The sequence below is a fragment of the Branchiostoma floridae genome, chromosome 6 (genome assembly GCF_000003815.2).
Source record: "Branchiostoma floridae strain S238N-H82 chromosome 6, Bfl_VNyyK, whole genome shotgun sequence".
In the NCBI taxonomy this organism is placed as follows: Eukaryota; Metazoa; Chordata; class Leptocardii; order Amphioxiformes; family Branchiostomatidae; genus Branchiostoma; species Branchiostoma floridae.
This window is the reverse complement of record NC_049984.1, coordinates 10,689,091-10,702,904: the sequence shown is the minus strand read 5'-3', so window position 1 is coordinate 10,702,904 and position 13,814 is coordinate 10,689,091. Positions and strand designations below refer to the sequence as shown.

The window sequence follows — 13,814 nt, the reverse complement described above, 5'->3', positions numbered from 1 at the left end:
GAAAATTGCAAAACTTACATGTGCACGCGCGCGCCACGTTTAGACACCGGGACTTCAGAAAATACCGTAAGCCTTTAAAGCTGGCGGGATTTCGGGGGACTTTTAATCGGATTGAGTGCCATTGAAACTGCAACAGTCGGGCGCTAAACCCCGTGAAGAGAAGGACATCAATAATTCAATATCTAACTCGTTAAAATTCCGCCTAACACACATCGCGCTCAGTTCGGTGATGTGACTGCGTCAGTACTCTACGTAAAATAAACGTACACGGGAAATAACAGAAACCGTACAGAATTAAGTTATAACTTTTCTCTTCCTTATCTTATTGCATGCTTAACTTTCACTTTTAATGGTCTTACAAATCTGGCGCTTCCTCATGAAGATATCTATTAAAAGACACCACCCTCACTCGAGCTGGGCAAACTCAACCGGACACACAAACGCTACCGGACTATAACTCACCATGTAATATGTCTTTGTCCGTCAAGGTCCTGAAATGTTTTACTTTTCCTTCCTACATAACTAAGTCTCATGTTTCCCCTCCCTATTAGTTTTATGTGGCTGTATGTTTACTTTTCTTGACAGTTTTTCTTCAGGTTCTACTCAGTGGGTTTGTCCGGGGAGTCAACTGTTCACTCCTCCAGGAGGCAGGAACGCGGAGAGTCCCATGCCTCACTTCTCACTTACATTGCGCGCGAAATCCTAGTCCCAACTTCGTCTCCTCTCCGAGACGCCCGGCTCCAGCGAAAGTAGCGGCTAATGCCAACAATAATAACCATACAGCCCTGAAGAGAGCCAAGAAGAAGTGATCAAAGCTGGGGGGCCTCAGACAGCGTCCAAGTGTGCCTAAGCTAAACTTGGTGCAACAGCAAACGTCTTGTCACGGTGTCATTCAAGCCAAGCTGCCGGTATTAACAGATCAGTGGGCTGAAGACTTGCAGCTATGTCAGGTATTTTAGGAAGGAACGGGAAAATGGTTGAGTTCTGTCTGTAAAACTATATCTGGGGTCCCTTTCGGCTTCCGATTCGAGCGTAATACTACAGCTTTAATGGGAATTTATTACGTTCGGAGCAAGTTGAAATGGAGTGCAGATGTGAGTGTATCATATAAGCCCATGTAATCCAGCCAGGCTAGCGAGCCTAGACACGGAATCCTCCGTGTACACTACCCCGATTTGGCCTGCCGCATGAACAAATTCAACACAACCCATTACAGCCGTATTGATGCCGCCTAAATATATTTAAGTCAATTTACTGGAAACACGGCCTCCGCGGTGGCTGCTATCAAAGAGAGGGCGGCTTAAGAACCGCGCCACGAGTAAGTGGATCTTCTAAGCGAGGCAATGAAAATGTTATGATTGAAAAGTTAGCGTTGTGTTTGGATACCCGGTAGGTACTTGTGCACAATGTTCAGAGGATTGGGTTTTACAGAAGGCCGTACAGGCACGGATCAGAATGAAAGCCCGTTCTAACAACCAGCACAATGGGCTGACATCAAGCCCGGCAACGCGAGCCGCTGCCCCGGACTTGTTCGACACTTCTTTCTTCTGTTAGCGCCTGAACTTTGACATCCATTACACAAACGCCGTGATAATCCCATTCTAATACTTGGAAGGACCATCCTTACTCAAACTTGCAGGTAGGAGAAGCGCAGACCAACTGGTGTGACACTTTGTCGGAAGATATCGAAGTTACGCCAGGTATCTCCTTTGGCGACTCAGGTAGCGGTGGTCGCACGTGTGGTATTGTGGCACCTAAACATTACTCCACACGGAGAACACCATGCGGGGGGTGGAAGTCTGAAACAGACACCCGTCATCCATTTCTGACCCGTCCTCGCACCGCCTTTCATGTAGTTTTCTCAAGAAAGTGAGCGCTGTGTATTACATGACAGCTAGCACCGTTATACGCGTAAACACAGACATGCGAACAAAGCCCTCCGCGTCCCCACAAACAAAAGTAATGTAAGACAGTGTATTCACTTCCGAGAGGCTGTGACTCTAGACGGGGGATAGTGTTCTTGCGGACCGGTCACCGATCAGTGCGCGGAGGCCCCGGTATAAAGCCACTCTTGTAGCGGTGTTGTAACAACGTCGGCGATGTGATTGTTTTCTGGAGTACCACTCGCCAAGAAAAAGACCCCGCGAATTGAAAGCCCCCTCCCATCTTCCTTTTTTTCTGAAGCTGAGTTGCCCTGACAAGAAAAAACGGCCGGGCAAAACGCCGTGCCAAATCGGACACAGAGGGATCGTCAATGGGCACTTTGCGCCATACAAGTTGGATAGAATCGCGGGGAGTCAATCCCGCTCAACGGCGGATTGATACGCAGTGATCCGGAGAGACCGAGCCTTGTAGAATTGTCATTTGTCTTTCTTTCCCCCGCCGCTTGCAAGAAAAGGGTGAAGGGGAACAAAGGTTTTGGGATCGGAACAAATTTCTGCCCGTACCCCCACTGATCCGCCTCCCACGGACAACCTATTCAACCTTGTAAGGGCCACAGAGAAGGTGGTAGCCAGGATACCTGCAAATGTTCCACTAAATCGCGTATCATTTGTATACAGGATTCTTCCCGCACAAAACTGCTTTATGTGGAGGCACAAGTCGACGATTTCCACGCAACACTTCGTCTCCTTGTAGGATGTATTTAAGAAAAGATCGGAGTGAATGCTAGAAATGCTTCATTCGCGTTACTGAACCGCGAGGTCTTCAACATTTTCTTCCTTTAGAGCTGGATGGAGCGAAACACTCCCAACTTTCAACAAAGGCAAACCTCAAAAATCCAGAGGTGGGCAAAAACAACATTTTGCCAACTTACCGCGCTCTGTTGTGGCTTCCAGTGGTGCGTTTTACTTTGATACGCAGAGTGTGCAATATTCAAGAAGGTATGACCAATAAAACAAACACAGAAAAGATCAAACGGAGAGAGTGTGACAATGAGAGAAATGCAAAAAAAAAAGGATGAGATTAAGAAAAATAAAAATTCCAAGAAAAAGTATTCAAAGGTTTAGAAACTGCTGACAGACAGTACTTTTGACCATTAAAAGGCATAAGTTTTGACCATTAAAAGTTTGATATGTCCAAGTTTTCACTGGTAGTAACTTTTCTATACCAACTTTTCTTCATCAGTGTGATTGCGACGGGTGTAGAACCATTGAGAAAGTCTGGGTGGGCGCGGTCGCATTCGTCGCAGGCCGTCGTTCGATTTTGATGCAATAAAATTTTCAAACACCAACCCCCGACATGATATCCTCATCCATAACAAGACAGGTGAATTTTGTATGCCGCCTGGACGGTTATCCAAAGAATGTCGTCATTTTGCGGTCGTACGACGATCGTACGAGGTATGTGACCGGACCAGGCTCCAGCGCCGATCCGCCCGTGATTGAATACGTCCCGTAGTGCCGGGTTGTGGGGTTGCAGACCTGGGCAGCGGGAATGTCCCGATGTACAAGTTTGCTCTCCCGTCTCCCCCAGCGACCCGGCACCCTCTCAGGTGAACGGTAATGGCGACTTTGACACCTCTCAGATAAAATCTCTGACAACGTGTCACAGCGCGCTGTGAAAAACGAGCCGTTTCTAGGGACGAGAGACGGGGTTATTTGCAGGTCGTGGACGCGGACATGAACGTTACAGGTGTTCCCGTGATTGGGAAGACGCAGATGAATCATTTGCACTTGTATGTTGTGAAAAGTTCAACAAGAATTGATAAAGTGGGAAGACGGTATTTGCTTTCGAAAATTATGCATTTTTTCCCTGAAAGATCTCTTAATACTGACTTTCGTCACAAACTGTAAACTTTGTCAAACTGGTCAAACTGTTTGTAGTGATAAACGCTAAACATCCTGTAGATGTGCATCGCTTCCTGCGAGTCTTTTGTCACCATCACAAGGCCATGTGATGCGGCGGTGTAACGGTACCGTCCAATGTTTTTGTCTCAGGTGGTGGGCGCAGTGATACATGCGTGTACACATTGACTCCCATTACACGAACAAATGGCTAGGCGCGCAGAACATGGTGGGAGGTCGCTCGTACGGTCCGTCATGTTGAGCCGTCAAAAAGGCGAAAAAGTTGTGCTTGAATAGAAATCGCCAGCCTTGCACCATTAATTACAAGATAGGTGCTTCAGTCAACGGATCGCGGAAAGAGAAAAAGAAAAGAAAAACCACTAGCTGAAGAAAACGAACAGCCTCTTACAAATGAAATCTGGTTGTAAGTTAGCCGTTTTGTGATCAGCTTTTCGAAAATTGGAAAAAAGTGGGAAAAGTTTATTTTTTCAAGATTTCTTCACGATTTCTGACCTACATCGACCATTGAGGAGCCGTGAGAAAGTCTACACATGGCCGGTCCAAGGGATGGTCCTGCTGGGTTGCCATAGTTATTCATATGGTAACTAGGAAGAGGGGGATCTGCATTGTCAGCCGCCATACTGAGGTCTGATCCTACTTGGGGTTGCCATAGCGACGGAGGATGCGGATGGTCTCCAGAGCCGGTCCATCATACCGCTGGACGCTCTATCTGGGTTGCCATGGTGACGGAGGAAGCAGATGATCTACATAGCCGGTCCATCTTCCTGTGGGATTCTCCATCTGCGGTTGCCATAGTGACAGAGGATGCAGATGGTCTGCGTAACGGGTTCATCATACTGCTAGACGCTGGGGTTGCCATAGTGACAAAGGATGCGGATGAGCGTCATAGACGGTCCATCATACTGAAGGATGCGCTGTCTGCGGTTGCCATAGTGATGGAGGATGCGGATGGTCTCCATAGCCGGTCCATCTTACTGCGGGATGCACCATCTGGGGTTGTCATGGTAACGTAGGGACTGTCCTGTTGTACGGTATGTCTGCCCGCGAAGTGACGGGACGATTACTGGGACCATCACCAGCACACAGCGACGGGACGGTTACTGGGAGTGACGGGACGGTTACTGCAATACAGGGACCATCGCCGCCACCAACACACAGACAGCATTAGAATGGACACCTGATAACTTATCACGAGGCAAGAAGTGTGTCTAATCTGGTCCGGAAATGTGCGGAGAGGAAAACACCTGTGGAGATACATGTAGAACAAGTCGCGGTGCAGATATGACAAGACGCAGACCTGTTTTATCGCGCATATCTTTCCACGTACTGGGCAGCCGTCAGTCACTTCATACACCGCGGGACAGTAGATCTGCCGCACTTCCGGAATGTAATTATGGCGTATCTGGTCATCTCGTACTACTGTCGACAACGCTGTCCCATCTAGATTTGCATCGATGTTAGGAATGTCATGGGCTGTATATCTTAGGGTTAGAAATACCTGAACAAGTTAGAAATACCTGAACAAGTTTACTTTTGTTAATTAAGTTTAAATTTAATGCGCAACATCTATATAAGCTGAGCGGAGTAAATTAATTGACAAGAAACCTTTTTGTCTACAAAAAATGTTAAAAACTGTAAAAGATATGAATAACGTAAATATCTAAATAAAAAGTCCATTGGTAAAACATTTTCATCGTATGCTTATATTTTAGGATTGAAATATGTAACAATAGATCAGGAACATACAGGAATAGCTAATCGTTTTTGTAGAGTAATCAAGACTTTCAAATTTAGTCCACAGGACAGTGAAGACCACCCTATGCCTGTATGTCTTCGCTCGGCGTGCCTTGTGAAAAGAAACAACATGTTCCGTTCGCTTTTGGCTTACTGCGGCGCCTGTAAGTCTGCGGGTGAGAGCCGCGCGCTGTCGTGGCCCCAGCACTGCCCGCCCGGACCGTGTTGTCTCTCAGCGACAACTTGATGGGAAGCTAAACATTCTGTACAGAACACACCTATACACAGCATGTTTGTCTGCCGACTGTTTGTACAATTTGTACGACACGACGGGACCTGTTCCCGCCCATTTTTACCCCACAGGATCGCCGGCCGACGCGTCCCAGTTTGCCCATCAAGACAAAGAATCCACAGGTTCTCTCCAGGAGAAAGCCCGCGTACTTGATGTTCTCTCACTTGTTTCTAAGTTTTTGTTTCTAATACACTAGCAGTGCTCCGTAAAAAAGGGGGTCCTTATGAAGTCAGGCAGTGTGTCTAACCCCGTGAATACGCGTACATGTCGGTACAGGTGTTTTATGGAGACCACTTTTGTTCCCGTGCCATTACGCTAATGTCTGACAACAAAAAAGGTGTGTTCAAGACAAACTCAGTAAGATGTTCAACCACCGTGTCGTGGCGGGGCGGCTCGCTAAAGACACACAAGGTGGACAATAACCCTTCGCACACAACCCGCCGACTTCATCTGCTAAAACTCCCAATTCTCACGTTTCATTACTGCAGAGACGATCAATCTTCAATCAAAGATGTACCGTACACAATAACCGCCAATCAAGCGCTAATTAAGACAAAATCACGCGGCAGGTTACCCCTAACGATGCACTGTTTATCTACCGGGCCCTCTTTACATGTCGTACCTTTCTACAGGCCCATTTGATGGCAGGAAGCGATGTTTGCGTTCTTGACAAACAAATTTGGCTTCTTTCTATTGACTGAAATGGCCAACAATTAGCCTCTGACAAGCGCTGACGTGTATGAATGATAGACTTACGATAAAGCACATTTTTTGCGTTGAAAATCTTTAACATAGTTGATAACAATATAAAACTTTTGCTGTTTTTCCCTTCAAGCTTTAGAAGTTATTACAAGAAGGTTTGTCCTTCATAGGTACCCAGGTATCTTACGTTTGATTCAGCAAGACATTTTGATTGAATTTGATTTCCCTAGTAATATACCAACTATGTAAAGTAGTTCTTACGTTTATGTTTATGTATATGCTTAATCTACTTATTGAAATTACTTAAGTGTAAACCCTTGATCTGTTTTGGCAATTTGCAGTTGATCGCCGTATCACTCAAAAGCTCTAAGAGACGGTAATTTGAAATACTAAGTTTCTGTAAATATTCCATTATTCTGTTCATGGTTCATTCCGGCTGTCATGACTGTACACACACTGCCATAGCTGATATTTCATGAGAGCTACGGCCGGGCGCAGAGTTCAAAGGCCGTGGTGTTTTTAATTTCCACTTAGCCCGACACGGGTGCTTTTCAATTGATTATACATTTGTTTTCACCGGTTCGCTGTCCTTGAATGGAAGAATCGACCCGGAGAAGGAGAGACAAAATTGACGGGTGTGCAAAAACGCCGCCCGACTGTGACTCAGGGTGAAAAAGCTTGTACAACATTTTTGCCACGCTTTGGAGAAGAGAAAACACGCTTGCATGCTGACACTACACGCATTTTGCAAAAGGCGTATGTCGGAACGGAAGACGCAAAGGAGCCGATAGATGTCGACTATTGTCTCGCTCATGTTCGTCTGAAAGGATGACAAGAACGTATTGAACAGGTCCTTTAGGAGTTTCAGGCGGCGCAGTTCCGTCCTGTGTCTCTGTTGTGGTTTTGCGTCCTGTTCCACACTCTAAAAACATCGCTTCTACCAGGTACTTTGTGTATCCGACTGATAGGTAAAACTAGCGCCCTGCTTCGCTATTATCACTGGTAATTGTTTTCACGCCCTTGTTTCTCAGGCAAATGTGCCCTCGTTAATTCTAGATTTGTCAGTGAAAGGACTGAGATGGCTGGGACTGGGCAAATGGTGACAAATGTGTCACAAACAAAAGTCTGGCCCAGCCAGACCCCTTTGTCCCCGCATATGTTGCGCCCCGCGGTCATTACGACTCATTTTAATTTGGCATAATGGCGAGATGGAATCAGATCTCGTCAAGTCGGTCTGTCCGGATAATTATACGTATCTCGGTGTCATCGACGAAAAATTGCGACAAAATTTGATGAATTGGAGACAAGACCCTTTTGTTCGCAGACCATGCGCCTCCAGCTACGGCATGCCTTCTTTAGTCTGTACTGTCAGTACAGTCGACCTGAATGGTGTCTACAATTCATCGTTACATCACCTTTATAAGGCTTATGATGCAAAGATCCCTTCCAAAACGGAATTGTTGGCCAAACTTGTGAGAAAATCATAAAACCGAGGGGATCAACGAAACTAGTTATTATGGTGTCTGGTCATCCGAATTACGGTCAGTATGTCCAGTAAACACAATGGGGCCAGTTCCACAGAGGAACATTCTCAGATACATCTGTAATTCGTCCCCATTAAGAGATTATCTTGTCAAGTCGCAGAGATAAAACACGGCCCCCTTTTTTTGACATGGGAACCCCGCGGAGTGAAAAATCTCGCGGGAACCGGAGTGGAAGTCTCGCGAGACTTGGGTAGTGAATCGAACTTTTTATTGGTTCTGAAGATTGTACCAAATAATGTAATATTAAAAATGATTCTAAGAATGCAGTGTTCTGTGAAAAGTAGAACGCTATAAGAAATAGAAGATGATGTCTTTTTATCTCATCAGCTGATTTCATCATTGACTTTGAGGCATGCTTGTCTAGAAAATTTGTCTCAATTTTCGAAAGATGGTGGATGCCATCTGAAACGTCTCACTGTTTCCAAAATCATATCCAGTTGCTTGAGTAATTGCTTTTTTTAATAATCATATTACATGCCAATTAGTCCACTTTTAGACATTGTTTACTATTTGATAGTCCCAGTATCAGTTATACAAATCGGATATAACTTAGAATAACTTTATTGCGCAACAATTGTAACAGTTACAATGTATGGCAATGTGAACAACTATATACTAATACAAATAACTAACAACTAATGTAATATAATATAACAGTATAAACAATCTAGTGAGTATCATAAAGCATTATCTCGTTTTTGCAATGAGTTGTAAATAAATTGGCCAACGTAGGCAGATATATGAACAGGGCATGATAATATCAAATGGAATACCTCTGACCTAGCATGTGGTAGTACAATTTCGGACTTACATACAATATTTTGAAATAACTTTTGACGGTCTTCTTCATAAGTCGGACAATCCATTACATTTTCTATGTCATTATGGCATGTGGGACAAAGTCTCTCATTGGCTGGTATGTTGTAGTGTCGGCCCTTTTCAATTTGTAAGGTGTGTGCACTAATCCTTAGTCTCGGTAGGTCATTTCTAAACAATTTGTTTTGAACAGATGAAAGATATTTTTCGAAACAGAATTCTTTTTTTTATTTTACAGTAAGTACTGAGTTTGTTAAAACTTCTTAATTCTTGTCTCCAACCAGAGAGAAACGTGTCTTGCAGACGGTTCTTAAATATATTTTCAAAACGGTTGGCATTAACAGCAGGATTAAGCCAAAAATTTTGGAAACCATGTCTACTTAACATATCTTGCACATGCACAGCCCAGTCTTGTTGTAGCTCAACAGAAGTATTATATGCTTTCTTTACAAGTCTGTCATTTGGGAGATTATGTAACCTAAGCCAGTAATTTATCATCTGTGTCTGTGAATCAATATAAAGTGGGAAAACTCCTAGCTCACCCCTGACCGCGGCGTTGACAGAGCTTTTGGGTACGCCGAGTGAAATTTTGCAATAATTCAAAAGCACAAATTCCAAATCAGAAATTTCATATGATATTTTTGGTTGCTCAAAAGTTATGTCCTGGTCTCTTAGTGTGTTTGATTGATACATAATGTTCAATTTGTCGCTGTATTTTTGAAACCGGACAAGGACAGGGCGAGTAGTGGAAGGGTCTTTTTTGCCAACACGAGAGGCTCTAAGGATATGAATTTCTGATCCCAGTAACGTACTGATAATCCTATTTATTGATTCTCTGGTATTTTCATTTTCATATTCTTTTATCCCATAGAAAATAAGGTCTCTTCCTTGTACAGTTGTTCCAAGGACTTCGCCACAATAAAGTAAGATCGGTTTTATGCAACTGTTTATGAGTGTTTTCAGTGCCCTTGCTTCAATGTCATCGGCGTCAGGCCTGCAAGCATCCAACAACAAAGTACCTCGTTGTCGCCTGTCGTCTTGATTGTTTAGATACAACAGAACTAGCATGACAAGTCAGCCATACATGGTGATATAGAAACCCTGAGGCATCGACCACTGCGGCTAACTGACACTGATACATGGCCCCATACATGTGTTTGCAAACGTTCCTTCAGAGAAAGACCCTGAAGATGTTGTGTTGTCTCATAGTAAGATTTACAAGTTTAGCGCAAAGGTTGCTCTATCCAGATCCACCATAGCAACCAAAGAAATTATATCCTTACTTCTACTGTACAGGTAACATATTTGTACTGACGCTACATTCTGTGATTTCCTAAGAAACTGTCGCTGCAGCAAAAATTTTTCGGTAAAGTTCATATGAAAGAAAATTATAAGAGATACCCGAGCTCAGAGTTGTCTGACAAAATAATCGTAGATTGAAGGTTTTGATCGATTCTCAGAAAAAGTTTGATAATGATAGTACGGGTGAAAATATGGTTCGGAGATCCCACGCTAACATCACAAATGCGACATAATGTTCCGTTCTATGAAGTTTTATCTGTAAGAAGAAGCCGTACCCCAATCCTGAGTTCCTGTCTCCAAACTTTACAGGTGTTTCGAAAACAATGCTTCCACCGCAGGCGACAAATCGCTGACAAGAAGATCAGTTGTCACGAAAAGAAGGCATTAATTAAACACAACCCGCGGTATGGCAGGAATGGTCGTCTTGTCTCCCCCGGGGCACGGCCAACACCGCCCCGCTCGCGACTCAGGGCCGCACCGCCGTGTTCCGATGGGAGAGATTACGGCAAAATTGTCTTTTCTTTGTTGTCAAAATAGTACAAACAACTTTTAAGCAAAACACCCTTACCTCTCGACAACACTCGCAATCGTAACGTCTTGCCACGATGAACGTAAGTGTCGACAGTTTGCAATGTTATCAATCATCAAAACCATATTACAAACAAAAATGTTTTCGATTAAAACTTAAGTTATATTATAAACGCTTTAAAACACTGTATATATTTGATTTGTTTTTACAAGCAGTAAATGGTGTCATATCATTTGTATCAACAACATGTATAGATGCTACCACTGATGTTCAGATATGCTATAATACATAAATCATAATTGTAGGTTTGGGAAGTGATGTTTTGTGGTATCAAAGAAAGAAGTTAGATGTCATTTCATTTTTTTTATACAGGTGTGTAATTATATCGCCTACTTAAGAGTACAGGTATGATTCCTGCCGTTCCCCAGGTGAGGGATAATCCAGGTACCCAGTGCCTAGAGACGCCGGTGATAAGACAGACACATTCTCCAGATAGATATCAGTGATGTCAGCGCCCAGGTGAGACGGTTCCCCTCCTTAAGAGCTGTCCCACACCTGCCGTTCAGGTGCAGACTTGGCGTACCTTTTGTGTTCTTGTGTCGTGATGTTATCAGCAATACAACTACATTCTCTGATTACTGACTGTGATTTCTCTCACAGAAAACCTATGATCAACGTGTATATGTGCTGTTTAGAAAGATTCGTTATTGCCGTTATAATATTCATTTGCGTAAGTATTACAAGACCTTACCATCCCTACCTAGTTGCGATTACAAAGTTTCCAACAAGCTTTTTAAATCGTTGCGTAAATGTTTGTTTGCAGAAGACATGGTTGGTATGGCTCTCTAATGGTCCAATTCTTTTGTTGTTCAGATAATTACGACATAATCACAGTTTTCTGAGGCAAACCTCGGCGTTGTTGTCTTTTGTTCTGGCGGTAGAACCGCCACATCGATCAAGTTTACTGACAGTTTTTCATTCCCTCTTGATGTTATAGATACTACATGACACACAAATGATCACAAATGGCTCAGAAACATTTAGTAGCATATCAATGGCTTTTCTCACCAGAAACAACTTCTAGTTTCATGGTTCTTTCATAAACTTATCATTCAACACAGACACATAGTTTGGTTGAGAATTTTAACCTTAATTTGCATGCGTTATATTGGTTCTAACGTTTGCTTCTCTCTGTTGTGTTGACACCAGCAACTTTTATTCCGATTCATGCATGGTGAATATTTTGTCAACAAAATCCAGTGATAATTGATACTCGATCAATCTTGATGGCTGATTGGTGCTGTGGAGTTTTTTTATCGTCCATTGATATCCTCACTCATTCTCACCCACTTATTCACTCACTCACTCGAAATACTGAATAAAAATAGAACATTAGAGTGCAATACTGCACGGCATAACGTGTTACGTTTCCAGGTGACATTCAACAGGTATGTGACTACGGATTACGCAGGTGAGAAAGAGTACCTTAATAACTCGGCAACAGCGCTATTTACAGTTATCATTACATCAGTGGGATTTTTATAATCACCATATCAGTAACACTCCTCGTCGGTACTGTCACCGTGTTAAACAGAACAAATAAAGTCTCTGGTCTCCCGTGAAAGGGTAAAAAACTGGAATACGAAAAGTATTTCGGAGGCCGACATCATGGTACATCGTATTTAATTTGTATTGTTATACGCAAGATATATTAAAACATAAAATCCACACGACACATTGCAACATGGAAGTAACAGAACAAAATACGATATATCAATTTCTTATGCTCTGCTACAGAGAATGGTTTCTCGTTCCTTTCTCTACAGGTGGCTAGATAAACAACCCGCACACAACACGTTCTACCGAGCTGTATCCGGAGGAATAATGCTTTCGTCGCCATATCCCTTACACCACAACACCGACCTCACGGAACTTCTATACAAGACTGGGAAACAAAGAACAAAACATGTACATGGCGAGAGTGCTGTTGTTAGCATTTCTCTCTTGGAGAGATTCTGACAAAGTTCTATCCTTTTTTTGTCTTTTTGGAGCGTTTTGTCAAAATGGGAAGTTTAGGAACTTCTGATATATTGTATTCAGCAGTTGTAGGAGAAACTTGATGCCCTATTCACGTAGCTTAAGTGGTTTGTGATGAGTACTATTATGGACCGCTTTATTCCCGTCCAGCCTTAATGTTTATTTGTACACGGGCATATCAATAACTGATTACCTCTCTTTGATAGGTGTACAGTTTCTCTTTTATATTGTCAAACGGCTTCTTTTATCCTTTGATACGCAGCGTCGCTTCGTTGTGATCAAGATTATTGTAATACGGAATCATGATACCGAATGACCTGATCATTTATATATCATTAATGATTGATACTTAATCCTCTCCTCGGTTATTCAGTCGTAGTGCAGCGTTATTGAACACCGCTTGACATTTACTTCTAACCTCGGTAGTATAATAATTGAATATGTAATAAATTGATACATGGAAAAATGCAACAGATGGTTCCATTGTGGCAAATAAACTAGCGATATTGATCAATTTTCCTTCGCAAGGGACAACGCGTCAACTTTCCACTTGTGATCGCTTTCTGGTTTCGTTACCTACTCTTACATTTCACTGTGGTCACAACAAGCTAGACCTTTCTACCTGCCATCTTGTGTCTCGCCCCAGACAGTACACATGTTTTAACATTTGTGGACACGTCAGAATAAACAGCCTATATTTCCAGTCTGCACGGAAGGCAACAAGGTGAATTGCAAACTAAACTACACAATAAGTACATCGGCCAGCAACAACACTCGCGTCAAAAAAGAAAACAGTTGCCGGACAAGCAGTGATGTTTGCTGTGGCACAGAACACTAGTTGTACAAGTATTAACCCCGGGACATGTCTGTTAGAAGAACCCCCCTCCCTCTTGTACATGGGCGTGTGTGTGTGCGTGTGTAAACGGTACATACTGTGAGTATTGGTAGATTAATATTTGGACTGGCTATAATTAGGCGCGCTTTTCAGGAGACGTGGTGGGGTTGTCATTACAGGTTTGTACACGTCAGGGAGGATCTGCACCTTTGTTTAA

At 43.2% G+C, this 13,814-nt stretch overlaps 1 long non-coding RNA gene across 5 annotated transcripts in view; it reads left to right on the top strand.

Annotated features, from left to right (window-relative positions):
• LOC118417210 overlaps positions 1-13,585 on the top strand; it is a 37,428-nt gene extending 23,843 nt beyond the window's left edge. For 2 of the 5 annotated variants that reach the window (XR_004831332.1, XR_004831333.1), the window contains exons 2-3: positions 11,154-11,244; positions 12,552-13,582. This is a non-coding gene — a long non-coding RNA (uncharacterized LOC118417210). Of the gene's footprint in view, positions 1-662; positions 951-11,153; positions 11,245-11,385; positions 11,456-12,159; positions 12,197-12,551 lie in introns of those variants that run through there. The other 3 variants (XR_004831336.1, XR_004831335.1, XR_004831334.1) reach the window with 3 other exon arrangements.
• Positions 13,586-13,814: the final 229 nt, after the last annotated feature.